This window comes from Amblyomma americanum, chromosome 11 (assembly GCF_052857255.1).
Source record: "Amblyomma americanum isolate KBUSLIRL-KWMA chromosome 11, ASM5285725v1, whole genome shotgun sequence".
Classification (NCBI taxonomy): Eukaryota; Metazoa; Arthropoda; class Arachnida; order Ixodida; family Ixodidae; genus Amblyomma; species Amblyomma americanum.
The window spans coordinates 57,153,148-57,168,986 of NC_135507.1; positions in this window are offsets into that span (position 1 = coordinate 57,153,148).

Consider the following 15,839-nt stretch of genomic DNA (forward strand, 5'->3'; position numbering starts at 1 on the left):
TTGTTCAAGCGGCGGTAATCCACGCAGAATCGAAGTGTGCCGTCTTTCTTTCTCACTAGAACAACCGGTGCCGCCCATGGGCTGTTTGAAGGCTGGATGACGTCGTCGCGAAGCATTTCTTCGACTTGGTCCCGGATGGCTTGTCGTTCTCGCGGAGACACACGGTAGGGGCTTTGACGGAGAGGTCGGACGTGTTGATCCGTTATAATGCGATGCTTGGCAATTGGCGTCTGTCGCACCTTCGGCGATGTCGAAAAGCACTCACTGTAGTTTTGAAGCAGATTGCGGATCTGGTCTTGTCTGTTCCGGTGCAGGGCTGGGTTGATGTCGAAAGTGGGCGAGTTCTCTTGGTCAGGCGGATCTTCTGCGGAGGGGTCGGAGAGGGCGAAGGAGTCTCGTACGTCAGATATTTCGTCGTAGAAAGCAATCGTCGTTCCTCTGTTAATATGCCGGTATTCGTCGCTGAAGTTAGTCAGCAGTACTTCGGCGTGGCCATTGCGGAAATGTGCGATGCCTCTTGCGATGCTGATTCCTCGGTCTAGTAGCAACTGCATGTTCCCCTCGATGATGGCTTCAGTGTTTATGGCTTTCGTGGCGCCTACGGTCACGATAACGCTTGAACGGGGTGGGACGCTCACTTCTTCCTCCAGGACACTTAGGGCAACGTGATTTTCCCGAGTTTTCATCGAAGCGATGGCTTCGTCTGTCGAAAGCGTGATCAGCTTGGATCGCAGGTCGATGATCGCCTGATGCTCATTAAGGAAATCCATACCCAAGATCACTTCGCGGGAGCATTGCGGTAGCACAACAAAGGTCGCAGGATAGGTATGTCCTTTGACAGTCACTCGCGCTGTGCATCGTCCTGATGGCGTAATGAGGTGGCCCCCAGCGGTGCGAATTTGTGGGCCGTCCCAAGCCGTTGTGACTTTTCTGAGCTGCGCAGCGAATGTTCCATTCATCACCGAGTAATCGGCTCCTGTGTCGACTAGAGCGGTAACTTTCCGGCCGTCGATAGTCACTTCTAGGTCGGAGGTCCTGGCTCTTGCATTGCATGTCGCTCTCGACGTCGGGTCACGGCTTCGTCGCGTATGCGAGTCACGGGTTGGGCGTGTGGTCGAAGCTCCTCTGGGTGGCGGCGTCGATTTCAAGGTAGCTTGCGTCGTGGTCGAGGTTATCATTGTGTGCGGCGTCGGTGCAGCGAGTGTCGGTTCTTCATGTGGCGTCGCGGGTGCATCGTCTTCATGGGGCGTGGTCGGTGGAGGATCTTCGGCGTTTAGCTTGTGAGCAACCTCACCTCCAGAGGTTGCTGCCTTTAGTTTCCCCTACGGGGGCTGGGCGACCTTCCTCGTACCGCGGCTGCGTAGCTGCGGCGTGGCGACGCAAAGCGCGAGGTTGACGGCGATGGTGAGCGTGAAAAGCGGTTCGGTGTGTACTCTTCTCGACGCAGGTACTCGTCGATTTCGTGCGGACGTTGTCCGAAGCGTGGTCGTGGGGCGTTAACGGCAAATCCTCGAAGACCGATACGTCGGTACGGGCAGTGACGAAGAATATGGCCGGCCTCACCGCAATGGAAGCACAACGGCCGGTTGTCGGAAGTCCTCCAGGCGTCGCATTTCCTGGGGCTTGAGGGTCGGTCATAGGCTGGGCGGGCGGGGGCTGGGAGGCGGCGTTGTGGACCAAGTGGCTCATCTCGGGGAGGACGTGGGGGTTGTCGTTGGGGCTGAGCAGTGCTTACTGCAGCGGCGTAGGTCATGGCCTGGGGTTCTGTGGCCGTCGGGGTGCCAAGTGCCTGTTGCACTTCTTCCCGTACCACGTCCATCAGAGTCGATGCTTGTGGCTGTGGGGAGGATGGCAGTAATCGGCGTAGCTCCTCTCGGACGATTTCGCGGATAACGTCCCGCAAGCTGTCGCTGGTGGTGGCCGGCGTGTCCGAACGGATTGCATAGGCAGAGGAAGGGCGGTTGTACTGCCGAGCTCGGACGTCGAGGGTCTTCTCAATCGTGCAGGCTTCCTGCATGAATTCCTCGACCGTTTTTGGCGGCTGACGGACGAGGCTGCCAAAGAGTTGTTCTTTTACGCCGCGCATTAAGAACTGAACTTTCTTTTCCTCGGTCATCCCGGGATCGGCGCGGCGAAATAGGCGCTTCATCTCCTCGACGTAGCTGCGGACGGGCTCATTCGGAAGCTGGATCCTGGACTCGAGGAGTCGTTCGGCTCTTTCTTTCCTCACGACACTGGTAAATACCTTCAATAGTTCTCTCTTGAATAGCTCCCATGTCGTAAGGGACGACTCGTAGTTTTCGTACCACGTGCGTGCGGAGCCATCCAATGAGAAAAAAACGTGTCCAATCTTTGCCGCATCATCCCACTTGTTGAATGACGCCACGCGCTCAAATTGATTCAACCATTCTTCAGGGTCTTCGCCTAGGGATCCATTGAAAGTTGGCGGCACCCGCGGCTGCTGCAGTATGATCGGTGTCGACATCTTCGGCGAGATTGCGGTGCTAGTAGCCGCGTCTTTTCGCTGTCTTGTGCGGTCCGGCAGTTTCCCGAACTCAGGCTCCTCTCCCTGGAGACGTCGGCTGGCTCGCTGAGCTGCTGGCTCGTCCTCGGGTGCGAAGCGCTCAGGGCTGGCTTCACGACTTGAAGGGGGCGTCCGGAACATGGAAGGCTACCCCGCACCTCCACCAGATGTCACGTAGTGGTGACGGCAGTCGAAGCAGCGATGAAGACGGACGAAAGGATCTTCTAAAAGAACTGTTTATTGGGCTGACTTGCACCCAAAATGGACTGAATCACTCGGCGGCGGCGAAGCGACAAGCGTGCTCGGCGGTCGTCGAACAGAATGCCCGCCGCTGTCGGCCGTGCTCAATTTAAAGCTGATAGCGAACATTCGAGATAAAGGGCGCAAAGTTACTAGAACATTCCGGAACAACGTAGAATCAGCTTTGCCTGGCTGCGATCAATCGAGATAAATCTAGTCGCGTATTGCGTCGCAAACAAAGCGATAAGGTTGTGTCGCGGCAGATTTGAAAAACGAACAAACACTGGAAATATTCGCGGCACTAGGGAGTTAGGGAGCTTACACGCCTGCGCAGCGCGACTCTAAAGAAGGGGACATCTTGAGAAAGATTAATGGGCATGGCGAAACCAGAGGGATCATGTCGCTCACCAAACAATTTGTGTTGCTTCCCCAGGTTTTGCTGCTTGCAAGCATCGCTTCATCGTACAAAGCAAGCTCATCGACAGTGCTCTTCGTGCGTGACGTGAAAGACTACCGCCACATTTTCCTCGCCTTCTGCCACCTGCCGACCACAAAGTGCGCTACGATGCGCACATGAAATCAGCCACCATATCAGGATGCCCTCTAAAAGACCGCCCACAACAGTTCTTCGCCAGTGGGCACTGCGAAACCAGAGAGATCATGTCGCTCACCAAACAATTTGTGTTGCTTCCCCAGGTTTTTCTGGTTGCAAGCGTCACTTCATCGTACAAAGCATGCTCATCGACAGTGCTCTTCGTGCGTGACGTGGAAGACTACCGCCATATTTTCCTCGCCTTCTCCCACCTGCCGACCACAAAGTGCGCTACGATGCGCACATGAAATCAGCCACCATATCAGGATGCCCTCCAAAAGACCGCCCACAACAGTTCTTCGGCAGTGGGCACTGCGAAACCAGAGAGATCATGTCGCTCACCAAACAATTTGTGTTGCTTCCCCAGGTTTTTGTGCTTGCAAGCGTTTTTGTGCTTGCAAGCGTCGCTCACCCGCCGCGGTGGCTCAGTGGTTAGGGCGCTCGACTACTGATCCGGAGTTCCCGGGTTCGAACCCGACCGCGGCGGCTGCGTTTTTATGGAGGAAAAACGCTAAGGCGCCCGTGTGCTGTGCGATGTCAGTGCACGTTAAAGATCCCCAGGTGGTCGAAATTATTCCGGAGCCCTCCACTACGGTACCTAATTCTTCCTTTCTTCTTTCACTCCCTCTCTTATCCCTTCCCTTACGGCGCGGTTCAGGTGTCCAACGATATATGAGACAGATACTGCGCCATTTCCTTTCCCCCCCAAAAAACCAATTATTATTATTTATTAAGCGTCGCTTCATCGTACAAAGCATGCTCATCGACAGTGCTCTTCGTGCGTGACGTGGAAGACTACCGCCCCATTTTCCTCGCCTTCTGCCACCTGCCGACCACAAAGTGCGCTACGATGCGCACATGAAATCAGCCACCATATCAGGATGCCCTCTAAAAGACCGCCCACAACAGTTCTTCGTCAGTGGGCACTGCGAAACCAGAGAGATCATGTCGCTCACCAAACAATTTGTGTTGCTTCCCCAGGTTTTTCTGCTTGCAAGCGTCACTTCATCGTACAAAGCATGCTCATCGACAGTGCTCTTCGTGCGTGACGTGGAAGACTACCGCCCCATTTTTCCTCGCCTTCTGCCACCTGCCGACCACAAAGTGCGCTACGATGCGCACGTGAAATCAGCTACCATATCGGGATGCCCTAGAAAAGACCGTCCACAACAGTTCTTCGCCAGTGGGCACTGCGAAACCAGAGGGATCATGTCGCTCACCAAACAATTTGTGTTGCTTCCCCAGGTTTTTCTGCTTGCAAGCGTCACTTCATTGTACAAAGCATGCTCATCGACAGTGCTCTTCGTGCGTGACGTGGAAGACTACCGCCCCATTTTCCTCGCCTTCTGCTACCTGCCGACCACAAAGTGCGCTACAATGCGCACGTGAAATCAGCCACCATATCGGGATGCCCTAGAAAAGACCGTCCACAACAGTTCTTCGCCAGTGGGCACTGCGAAACCAGAGGGATCATGTCGCTCACCAAACAATTTGTGTTGCTTCCCTAGGTTTTTCTGCTTGCAAGCGTCACTTCATTGTACAAAGCATGCTCATCGACAGTGCTCTTCGTGCGTGACGTGGAAGACTACCGCCATATTTTCCTCGCCTTCTTCCACCTGCCGACCACAAAGTGCGCTACGATGCGCGCATGAAATCAGCCACCATATCAGGATGCCCTCTAAAAGACCGCCCACAACAGTTCTTCGCCAGTGGGCACTGCGAAACCAGAGAGATCATGTCGCTCACCAAACAATTTGTGTTGCTTCCCCAGGTTTTTGTGCTTGCAAGCGTTTTTGTGCTTGCAAGCGTCGGTCACCCGCCGCGGTGGCTCAGTGGTTAGGGCGCTCGACTACTGATCCGGAGTTCCCGGGTTCGAACCCGACCGCGGCGGCTTCGTTTTTATGGAGGAAAAACACTAAGGCGCCCGTGTGCTGTGCGATGTCAGTGCACGTTAAAGATCCCCAGGTGGTCGAAATTATTCCGGAGCCCTCCACTACGGTACCTAATTCTTCCTTTCTTCTTTCACTCCCTCTCTTATCCCTTCCCTTACGGCGCGGTTCAGGTGTCCAACGATATATGAGACAGATACTGCGCCATTTCCTTTCCCCCCGAAAAAACCAATTATTATTATTTATTAAGCGTCGCTTCATCGTACAAAGCATGCTCATCGACAGTGCTCTTCGTGTGTGACGTGGAAGACTACCGCCCCATTTTCCTCGCCTTCTGCCACCTGCAGACCACAAAGTGCGCTACGATGCGCACATGAAATCAGCCACCATATCAGGATGCCCTCTAAAAGACCGCCCACAACAGCTCTTCGCCAGTGGGCACTGCGAAACCAGAGAGATCATGTCGCTCACCAAACAATTTGTGTTGCTTCCCCAGGTTTTTCTGCTTGCAAGCGTCACTTCATCGTACAAAGCATGCTCATCGACAGTGCTCTTCGTGCGTGACGTGGAAGACTACCGCCCCATTTTCCTCGCCTTCTGCCACCTGCCGACCACAAAGTGCGCTACGATGCGCACATGAAATCAGCCACCATATCAGGATGCCCTCTAAAAGACCGCCCACAACAGTTCTTCGCCAGTGGGCGCTGCGAAACCAGAGAGATCATGTCGCTCACCAAACAATTTGTGTTGCTTCCCCAGGTTTTTCTGCTTGCAAGCGTCACTTCATCGTACAAAGCATGCTCATCGACAGTGCTCTTCGTGCGTGACGTGGAAGACTACCGCCCCATTTTCCTCGCCTCCTGCCACCTGCCGACCACAAAGTGCGCTATGATGCGCACGTGAAATCAGCTACCATATCGGGATGCCCTAGAAAAGACCGTCCACAACAGTTCTTCGCCAGTGGGCACTGCGAAACCAGAGGGATCATGTCACTCACCAAACAATTTGTGTCGCTTCCCCAGGTTTTTCTGCTTGCAAGCGTCACTTCATTGTACAAAGCATGCTCATCGACAGTGCTCTTCGTGCGTGACGTGGAAGACTACCGCCCCATTTTCCTCGCCTTCTGCCACCTGCTGACCACAAAGTGCGCTACGATGCGCACGTGAAATCAGCCACCATATCGGGATGCCCTAGAAAAGACCGTCCACAACAGTTCTTCGCCAGTGGGCACTGCGAAACCAGAGGGATCATGTCGCTCACCAAACAATTTGTGTTGCTTCCCCAGGTTTTTCTGCTTGCAAGCGTCACTTCATTGTACAAAGCATGCTCATCGACAGTGCTCTTCGGCGTGACGTGGAAGACTACCGCCACATTTTCCTCGCCTTCTGCCACCTGCCGACCACAAAGTGCGCTACGATGCGCACATGAAATCAGCCACCATATCAGGATGCCCTCTAAAAGACCGCCCACAACAGTTCTTCGCCAGTGGGCACTGCGAAACCAGAGAGATCATGTCGCTCACCAAACAATTTGTGTTGCTTCCCCAGGTTTTTGTGCTTGCAAGCGTCGCTTCATCGTACAAAGCATGCTCATCGACAGTGCTCTTCGTGCGTGACGTGGAAGACTACCGCCGCATTTTCCTCGCCTTCTGCCACCTGCCGACCACAAAGTGCGCTACGATGCGCACGTGAAATCAGCCACCGCATCGGGATGCTCTATAAAAGACTGTCCAGAACAGTTCTCCAGTGGGCACGGCGTAACCAGAGGAACCATGTCGCTCACCAAACAATTTGTGTTGCTTCCCCAGGTCAGTTTGCCTGTCTCTACTATCCGCAGTAATGATGTTACATTGTTAGTTCTGCCGTGCCCAAAGGTATGCATGTCAATTGCTTACGATTGTTTATGTAGGTGTAAATTGCTCGTTTGTGGTGACATCGAAGAACATCCTGGACCCACATTTGAAGAGATGTTTGCTAACCTTCAGATGGGGCAGGCAAACATATTAACTGAGCTAGCTGGTATTCGGGAGCGTCTTACATCAAATGAACCAGCTATTACCACTGTTAACACTCGACGGAATCTAACTGACAAGTTGCTGCTAGAAATTCGCGTGAAAACCTCCCAAATCCAAACATTAGAAGACAAAGTTATAGCCTTAAATGAGAAAGTTAGCAAACAGTACAAATACTGACTCATCTCGAAGACCGATCAAGCTGAGTTGTCTTCGGTGTCAAAGAGCAAAACCACGAAGATGATGAGGCGTTGCGTAAAGCTGTCATCAGTGACATATTTTTAGAAAAACTGCAACAGTCCTGTAGGTCTGTCGCATGTATTCACCGCCTTGGAAGACAGCCAGGAAAAAGGCCTGTTATTGTACATTTTCAGGACTATTTAGAAAAAGAGGCTGTTTTTCGCAACGTACGTAAGCTAAATGGTAGCGGTATATCTATTCAGAATGACTACAGCAAAGAAATTGAGAAAGCGTAAACTTCTATGGGAAACTGCTAAACCAGATGTCGACAGCGGGAAACGTGCTTTTCTTATCAATATTAAACTGAAAATTGATGGCTGCTTCTATGCTTGGGATGATAATCTAAATCAACGAATTGCCATCAGCCGCGAACGCCAAACTTGAGATAAAGAATGACGCAACACCTGCGTCGTTTCTAAAACTCTGAGAGTTCTAAATTTCAAAGCTGGAAGTAAAGTAAATAAGGCTGAACAGCTTGAATTCCTTCTTTAGTATTACCCACGCATTACAATAGTCACAGAAACATGGCTGAACGATGGTTTTAGTGACGAAATATTGGTATCACCATCGCATAAGATATTTCGCCGGGATCGTGGATCAAGGGCGGTGGTATTGCTATCATTTTAAAAAGCACAATTACGTCCGAAATACTTCCTCAGATTGATAACCATGAAAATCTATTTGTTAAGATTAACTGTTGAGGACACGTAGTTGTGGTAAGTGCAATTTATACGCCACCGCCATCCCCTCACGAGTTCTTGATTTCACTACGTGACTACATGCTTGCGCTTCAAAACCGGCAAATTATTCTGGCGGGTGATTTTAATCTACCTGCAGTGGACTGGCTACATAGGCCTGAAATACAGCTTGATAGCCCTGTTTTCGACATAATGCTTGCATGCGACTTAAAACAATTCATACTTGAAAACACGCGCGATAATGGTGACACTAGCTCAATATTGGATCTTGTATTTGTTAGCAAGAATATTACAGAGTTCGAGGTTCGCGTGAAGAAGAGAATATCGGACCACAGGCTTGTGCTCTTCAGTTGCAGCCTTGATAACTGCAAGACAAAATACATTAAAGGTTGTAAAACTACTAAACACTTCAATCATGTCAATGATTAATCCGTCCTTTGATGAATTATGGAAGCTGGTTGACAAATTACCAAAAACTGTCATTACTTCATTATGGCAGGCGTTTGTAACTTGCTGTAAATACTGCATCGGTGCCTTTGTTCCGACCAAATGCATTAAAGCACAGCGAACAAACCCATGGGTTGACACAAAAAATATACATTTCAAGCGTAGGCTAAAACGCGCAAAAAAGCGGAAGAACAGAAACTCCGTAGATATTCGCCAACTGCAAACCCACTTTTCTGATGCATTATTGCTAGCCCGAGAGAAATATTTTTCGAGTAACTTGCCGAACTACATAAAAACTAGCCCTGATAAATTTTGGCGGTACCTTGGAAATAAGAGCACACACTTGCAAGAAATAAGGCAGCACGAAAATGTGATTTCTGATCAACAGAAAATTTCCAACATAATGAATATTTTCATTCTGTATTCAACCAGGTAGATAGTGTCACAGAGGCTTCGTCTTCCTGCTACCACGTGTCAGACTTCATGTCTTTTGAAGGCGTGTTTTCATTATTGCTATAGGTTAAACAAAAATCTTCTGAAGCCCCAGATGGCATACCGAATTCCTTCCATCATCGTTACGCCGAGCCTATTGCACACATTTTAACAGCTATCTTTTCTTTATCTATTAGCACGGCAACTTTAATTCAAGATTGGCGTGTGGCCCCTGTCATAGCAGTCCACAAAAATGGTGACCGGCAGCTTGTGGAAAATACCGCCCAATTTCACTGACATCTACGAGCTGCAAAACACTAGAACACATCATCGCTCACTACATAACAAATTTTCTTGAAGCTAACAACTTACTCTCTTCATTTCAGCTTGGATTGCGGTCTGTTTTGTCGACATGTACCCCAGTTTTAACAACTGTTGACGAAATCACTCTAACACTTGATCCTTCTGGGCAGGTTGATCTTATCTTCCTTTAGTTTAGCAAAGCGTTTGAGCGCATTCCTCACGGCAAAATTCTTGAAAAACTTACTAATTTTGGTCTTCCTGCATTCATCATAAACTGGATAAGAGCGTACCTTGCGAACCGCACTGAGTTCGTGGATGTCAATGGCCATGCCTCCAATGTGTTTCTGGTTTCGTCCGGAGTCCTTCAAGGAAGCGTGCTGGGACCAATTCTTTTCTTAATCTATGTTAATGATATAACTATTGCCGGTCATCCTCATGTTAACATCAGTTTGTTCGTGGACGATTGTCTGCTCTTTAAAAAAGTTACAGGCCGTGAAGATCAACTTCACTTGCGCAATAGTTTAGCCACGCTTAATGAATGGTGCACGGCTTGGTCTATGACCCTAAACACTAAAAAACGGTCTTACTTCGCGTCACGAACAAAAACAGGCAATTTTATTTTCATATTTCATCAATAATACTGAAATAAAGGAAGTCACAGAATACAAATACCTGGGCGTAACGTTTACAAACACTCTTTCGTGATGCAAACATATTGATAACATTTGCGGATCCGCATCTCGAAAACTCTGCTTTCTGCGTCATAAGCTGAAAACAGCACCTTCTGATTTGAAAATGCTAGCCTACAGAACTTACGTATTGCCGAAATCAGAGTACGCAGCCATAGTATGGGATCCCTTTCATCTAAAGCATAAACATAAACTTGAAATGGTTCAGAGGCTAGCAGTGACGTTCATTTTCAACAAGTTCAGGTCCACTGATTCCCCGTCACAACTCATGGTTGACAACCATATCCCTACCCTAGAATTGCGAAGAACTATAGCACGACTTAAATTTCTTTTCACGATGTGTGACAAGTCGCTAGAATTTAATGGACGGCCATACATTCAACGTGACCTGCCACGCGTGTCAAGGCACCGTCACGCTCACAATTGGCTGCCTTTGCATGCCCGTACTAACTTGTAAAATTTTTTTTCCTCGTACAGTTAGTCAGTGGAATGGTCTCACCTCTGCAATTTTTTCCACTGATAATTTTGACCAGGCGCTGCTGCTGTATTTTGCGTCGTGACATTCTGTGACGTTTTTTTTGTAATTTTATCAGGTTATCATTATTCTAAGGGGTAGAGTATGCAAGTTCATTTCTGTGAGATTACATAAAAATCATTCTACATAACTGAAATGCGTGCTTGTTCACTTTTGTTCTCTTCCCATGTTTTGTTCTCTTTCACATGTTAAACGCTACAGCTTATTTATATAACCTATGTTAATCGGGAGAAAATGTTGTACGACATGCCCACCTGCTTGTTCTCGTTTACACCGCAGTATTTATAAATAAATAATAAATAAATAAAATTTCACTAGACCAAGAAGCCGTTTGAGAGTGCTGCGTCCAGTTTTTGAGGTAAATGGCGATACACTACTGCAGCCGCTTCCAAATGCCTCGTGTGCACTTCAGAGGCAGCACGCCATCAATCCTAGAGACATACAATGCGCGAAGAGCCGGGAAGGCGTGCTGTAGGTGCAGCTTCATATTTTGGATGGTCCTCTATCGAGATCGAGTAAGAAGGCAGCGGCAAACAATTAGCGTGAACTTTATCACGCATCATGTTCGATTTTATCATGCATCTTCGGCATCATTCAAATGCACTTCCGGCGAATGCGCTTTTCCACGCGTTATGCAAGACACACTGCAAATTGCCAAACAGTTTCTAAAGTGTATGCTGAGAGCGTGTTCTGTTAATGTGAGGAAAGAAGATGTGCTACAAAAAGAAACTAGAGTGGCTAATGGCAAGTAGACGAGTAGAGTTTGGTCAACAGCTTCAATGCAAAACAGCTTTAACCTCCTACTTAACTGCTGTCGAGAACGTGAAAAAACTATTCTCGCAAGATCATCATCTACGTTCGCTGATCAATTAATAATTAATTTTTAACGTTCACGTGGCTTGAACACCAAGCAAATTGGCGAAAATTTCGCGCTCTTTGCTTTGTTTCTTGAGTTTATTCTGGAACTTTTTGTCTCCTTTCATAACTACTCTATTCATAATATAGCTTCTGTATATATATATATATATATATATATATATATATATATATATATATATATATATATATATGGCGTAGTTACATCTGGCAACTTCTAGCTTGAATTCTGGCTCCTTTTAAATATTGGTTCGTCCCCTCCCATAAATGCATGCTTGAACATTGCGCGCTTATCAAATTCGTATAGTGTCATCTGTTTGGGTGTTAACTGTGGCACCTAAGCATGTGTAACTGTGGAACCACCACAGAACTACCTAACTATGGAACCACTGTCAGGGCACCTGTGACACCACGCGCAATCAATCACGCTTTTTTAGAACTTCACCTCGCGTTCAATAAAAAAAGTTCCAACGGAACGGCCACAAATTCAAGCCAGTAGATGTGACTCGAGCGTTACGCCAGCTACAGTGGCATCACCGCAAGGCCTAAACGTAGTTTTCACCCAAGTCATAGCGTCCACCATCTCTGGATCAGTACAGCGCAGCAAAAGCCTCAGCGTTTTGTCAACCTGCCGTTCCCAACCGGTTCCCGCGTACACTGTGGAAGCTAGCCACAGTACCGAAAGGATGCGCCCGTGACCTGACGTGAAAGCTATCTGCAGCTTACCATGGGGCCGCCGCGGGGGCTCAGGTTTTACGGCGCTCGACTGCTGACTCTGAAGAAGCGGGTTCGATCACGTCCATGGCGGTCGAATTTGGATGGAGGAGAAATTCTAGAGGCCCGTGTACTGTGCGATGCCAGTGCACGTTAAAGAACCGCGGGTGGTCGAAATTTCCGGGGGCTTTCTTGAACTACGGCGTCACTCACAGCCTGAGCCGCTATGGGACGTGAAACACCCATAAACCGAACTATAGCTTACCATGTAGCAGGAGCGGTAGTAAGCGGCAAGCTTCTCGAACGTCGCGTAGGCCCTTGTGAAGCCCCGTGGGTAGGAGGTGAGGGCGTCGCGCAGGGCACGATGCCCCTCGGCCGTCAGCGCCGCTTCGAAGGACGGTGCGGCACCCCATCGGCCGCACACGTGCTCGTAGAAGTCGTCGCACGGCGACACCCGCGGCTCGGACACCCTGTCCAGGAACGCCTCGGCCTCCTGCGTTTCGATCAGACGACCCTTATGACTGAGAAACCGACGGAAGTCCAAAAGATTCTTTGGGACACCTAAGCAGAAAAGAGTAAAAAGCGGGCATGTTGTCCTTTAGCGCACTGCCGTTTACACACTCTACAAAGAAAGAAGTAAAAGGGGAGAATGATGTCCTCTGGCACACTCCCTTTTTATAAAATGGAGCTTACTCCCATTTTACTCCCCAAATAGGCATACTCTTGTTCAGAGTTCACAATATGTGTCGACAGTGCGATAACATTAGAGGTTGCTGATGCTTCCACCGAAGATGACGTCATTTCCGATCTCGCGATGTCATGTCCGGTCAGATGAGGTTACTGCGCACTCGGGAGAATGGAAATTATCCGATGTGGTAACGTCACGTCGTTCCAGCCAATCGGCGAATTCTCTGACCAACGACACATTTTTTCCCCAGTGAGGCTTCTAATAATCTTGAATTATTAGCCCAAGTACTGACATGCGGAGGCTATTACCATCTAAGCCGCGCCCACAGCAGGGCAAAGGTCTCTAAACATGACCTCAAATTCGTCGTCAGCCTGACAACGCCCACTGCAAGACAAAGGCATTTCCCGTATCCCGCCATTTAACCCACCCGCCGCGGTGGCTCAGGGGTTAGAGCGCTCGGCTGCTGATCCGGAGTTCCCGGGTTCGAACCCGACCGCGGCGGCTACGTTGTTATGGAGGCAAAAGGCAAAGGCGCCCGTGAGCTGCGCGATGTCAGTGCACGTTAAAGATCCCCAGGTGGCCGAAATTATTCCGGAGCACTCCACTACGGCACCTCTTTCTTCCTTCTTTCACTCCATCCTTTATCCCTTCCCTTACGGCACGGTCCAGGTGTCCAACGACATATGAGACAGATACTGCGCCATTTTCTTTCCCCAAAAAACAATTATTATTATTATTTAACCCTGCCCTGTGCCAGCTGCGGCCACCCTATCCCCGCAAACCTCTTAATATCAACCGCCCACCTAACTTTCTACCACCAAAATTAACCAACACTCAACGGACGTGCGATGGGGATAGACGCATAATTTCACAGGAAACTAATCATAGAAGAGGCAAACCGCGCCCTAAAAGCTGCCTGATTTGCGTGTGTTAGCAATGAAGATAAAAGTAGAAACGTCGAACGTGGCATCGACCACAAGAGTATGTATGTGTTATGCAAAACGGGCGTAGTGTCCCAGGCTTCCGTTTACCTGCCTTCTGGTTTATGTAGGCCAGACGGAACCTTGCAATAACAAGGTCAACGAGAAGATGAGCAGTCGTTGAAATCGAATTCCGAGAAGCGTCGACCAGAACGCTGCGAATATTTGCGATAGCGATTGCTCACCTCTTGTCGGGTTGACAAAGTTCGTCTTCTATGCAAAAGACCAAACGGCACGGAACAACCTTGAAGCCTCCAAGATATCTGAACACAGTCCGGACAAATGTGTCAGCGATATTTCGTTTCATGTATTCTATAAGGAGTTTGAATTTCTCGGTTGGACGAGATGATTGTGTTGACGCTATGGACGGTCACGTGTACTTACTGCGCATGCGCGCCGTTGGTCGCAAAAAGGTCGAAACACCAAGACAAGAGGGAAGGAACAACAATTGCTTGTGGTGTCTTCTTGTGGTGTCTTCCCTCTTGTCTTTGTGTTTCGACCTTTTCGCGCTTTTCGCCATCGTGATCTTTCAGCAACCAGCCCAAAGGACAGTCTGAACATTGTAGCGCTGGCAGACGACTGACGAAGGGAAGACGAGACACACAGTGCTACCGATCTTTGACGGTAGGAAGGCAACGCTGTTCCAGAAATCTCGTGTTGACAGCCTACGCTCGTCCCATTTACGTTTAGTGTCTGCATCATCTCGCGTGCAGCTTTTGTTTCAAATAACGAATATTATCGTAGCCCTGAACGAAGCGTCATAGGAGAAGCTCACCTCGCAGGCTGGGCATTTGCGCGGAGGCGCACCGATGACGTCAGGCTCAGCGAACAGCCAGGCACCGAGAGAGGCGAGCGCTCCGAGGAACACCAGGGCGACAGCCTGGTTGAGCGCCAGGTTCAGGGGTAGCACGTCATTCGGCTGTCGGTGATTGTGCTTCTGGTCCCCGCTCAGGATTTCTCCCGAGAAGCTTCAGTGCAGAGACGGTGGAAAGAAAATGTGTTCATGGAAGAGCGCCTTCATAACCTCAACGACGATTACAACACTGATGGAACATGCTCCACTCAAACCGGCTCCCTGCCCTTACTTTCGCGTTTCGACGGAGGCGAAACGCTAAGGCGCCCGCGTGCTGTGCGATGTCAGTGCAATCTAAAGATCACCAGGTGGTCGAAATTGTTCCGAAGCCCTCCACTACGGAACCATGTTATTCCTTTCTTCTCTTAGCCCCTGCTTTATTCCTTCCCTTAGGCACAGTTCAGGTGTCCGCCGAGGTGTGAGACAGATACTGCGTCATTTCCTTTCCCTCAAAACCAATTTATTATTATGTGAGTCCCCACGTCATCATGTCCAGCCCAAATTCATAAACTAGGCCTTTCCTACATTAGGCGTCTGCTACATATCTCCAATAACCCTTTGCTGTGCCAGGTATCGCTGCTCTGGCTCCATAAGCTTCCGAGTCTCATCCGTCCACCTTATTCTCTACCACTAAGACTTTGCTGCCCTTGTCTTACCTTGGAACGCACTTTATATCCATCAGCGGCCATCGGTTATCTGCAAGCTGCGTTACATGTCTTTACTGCGGCCATTTCTGTTTTTTTAATCTTAGCTGGATATCAGAAACTCGTGTATGTTCCCCTACCTAATCTGTGCTCTCCCTGTCTCTTAACGTTATACCTACCATTTTCCTTCGTATAGCTCATTGCGCTGTCCTAAATTTAAATACATGCTTTTATTTTCCCCTCCAAGTTTCTGCGTCTTAAGAGTGGACTGGAAAAATACAACTGTTTTATGCTTATACTAGCAGACTGCTAGTCATGGCCTATTGTTTAAATACACCCTTTTCAGCACTTATACAGCGCCTTAATTTGGAGATTGTTGTGAGCAGATATGGGTATGAACAAAAAAAGTACACTATTCGAAAGGCGCAAAAACACCCTCAATTCATATGGTTTTAAGATTTACACAGCGGCAAAATACAGCGAC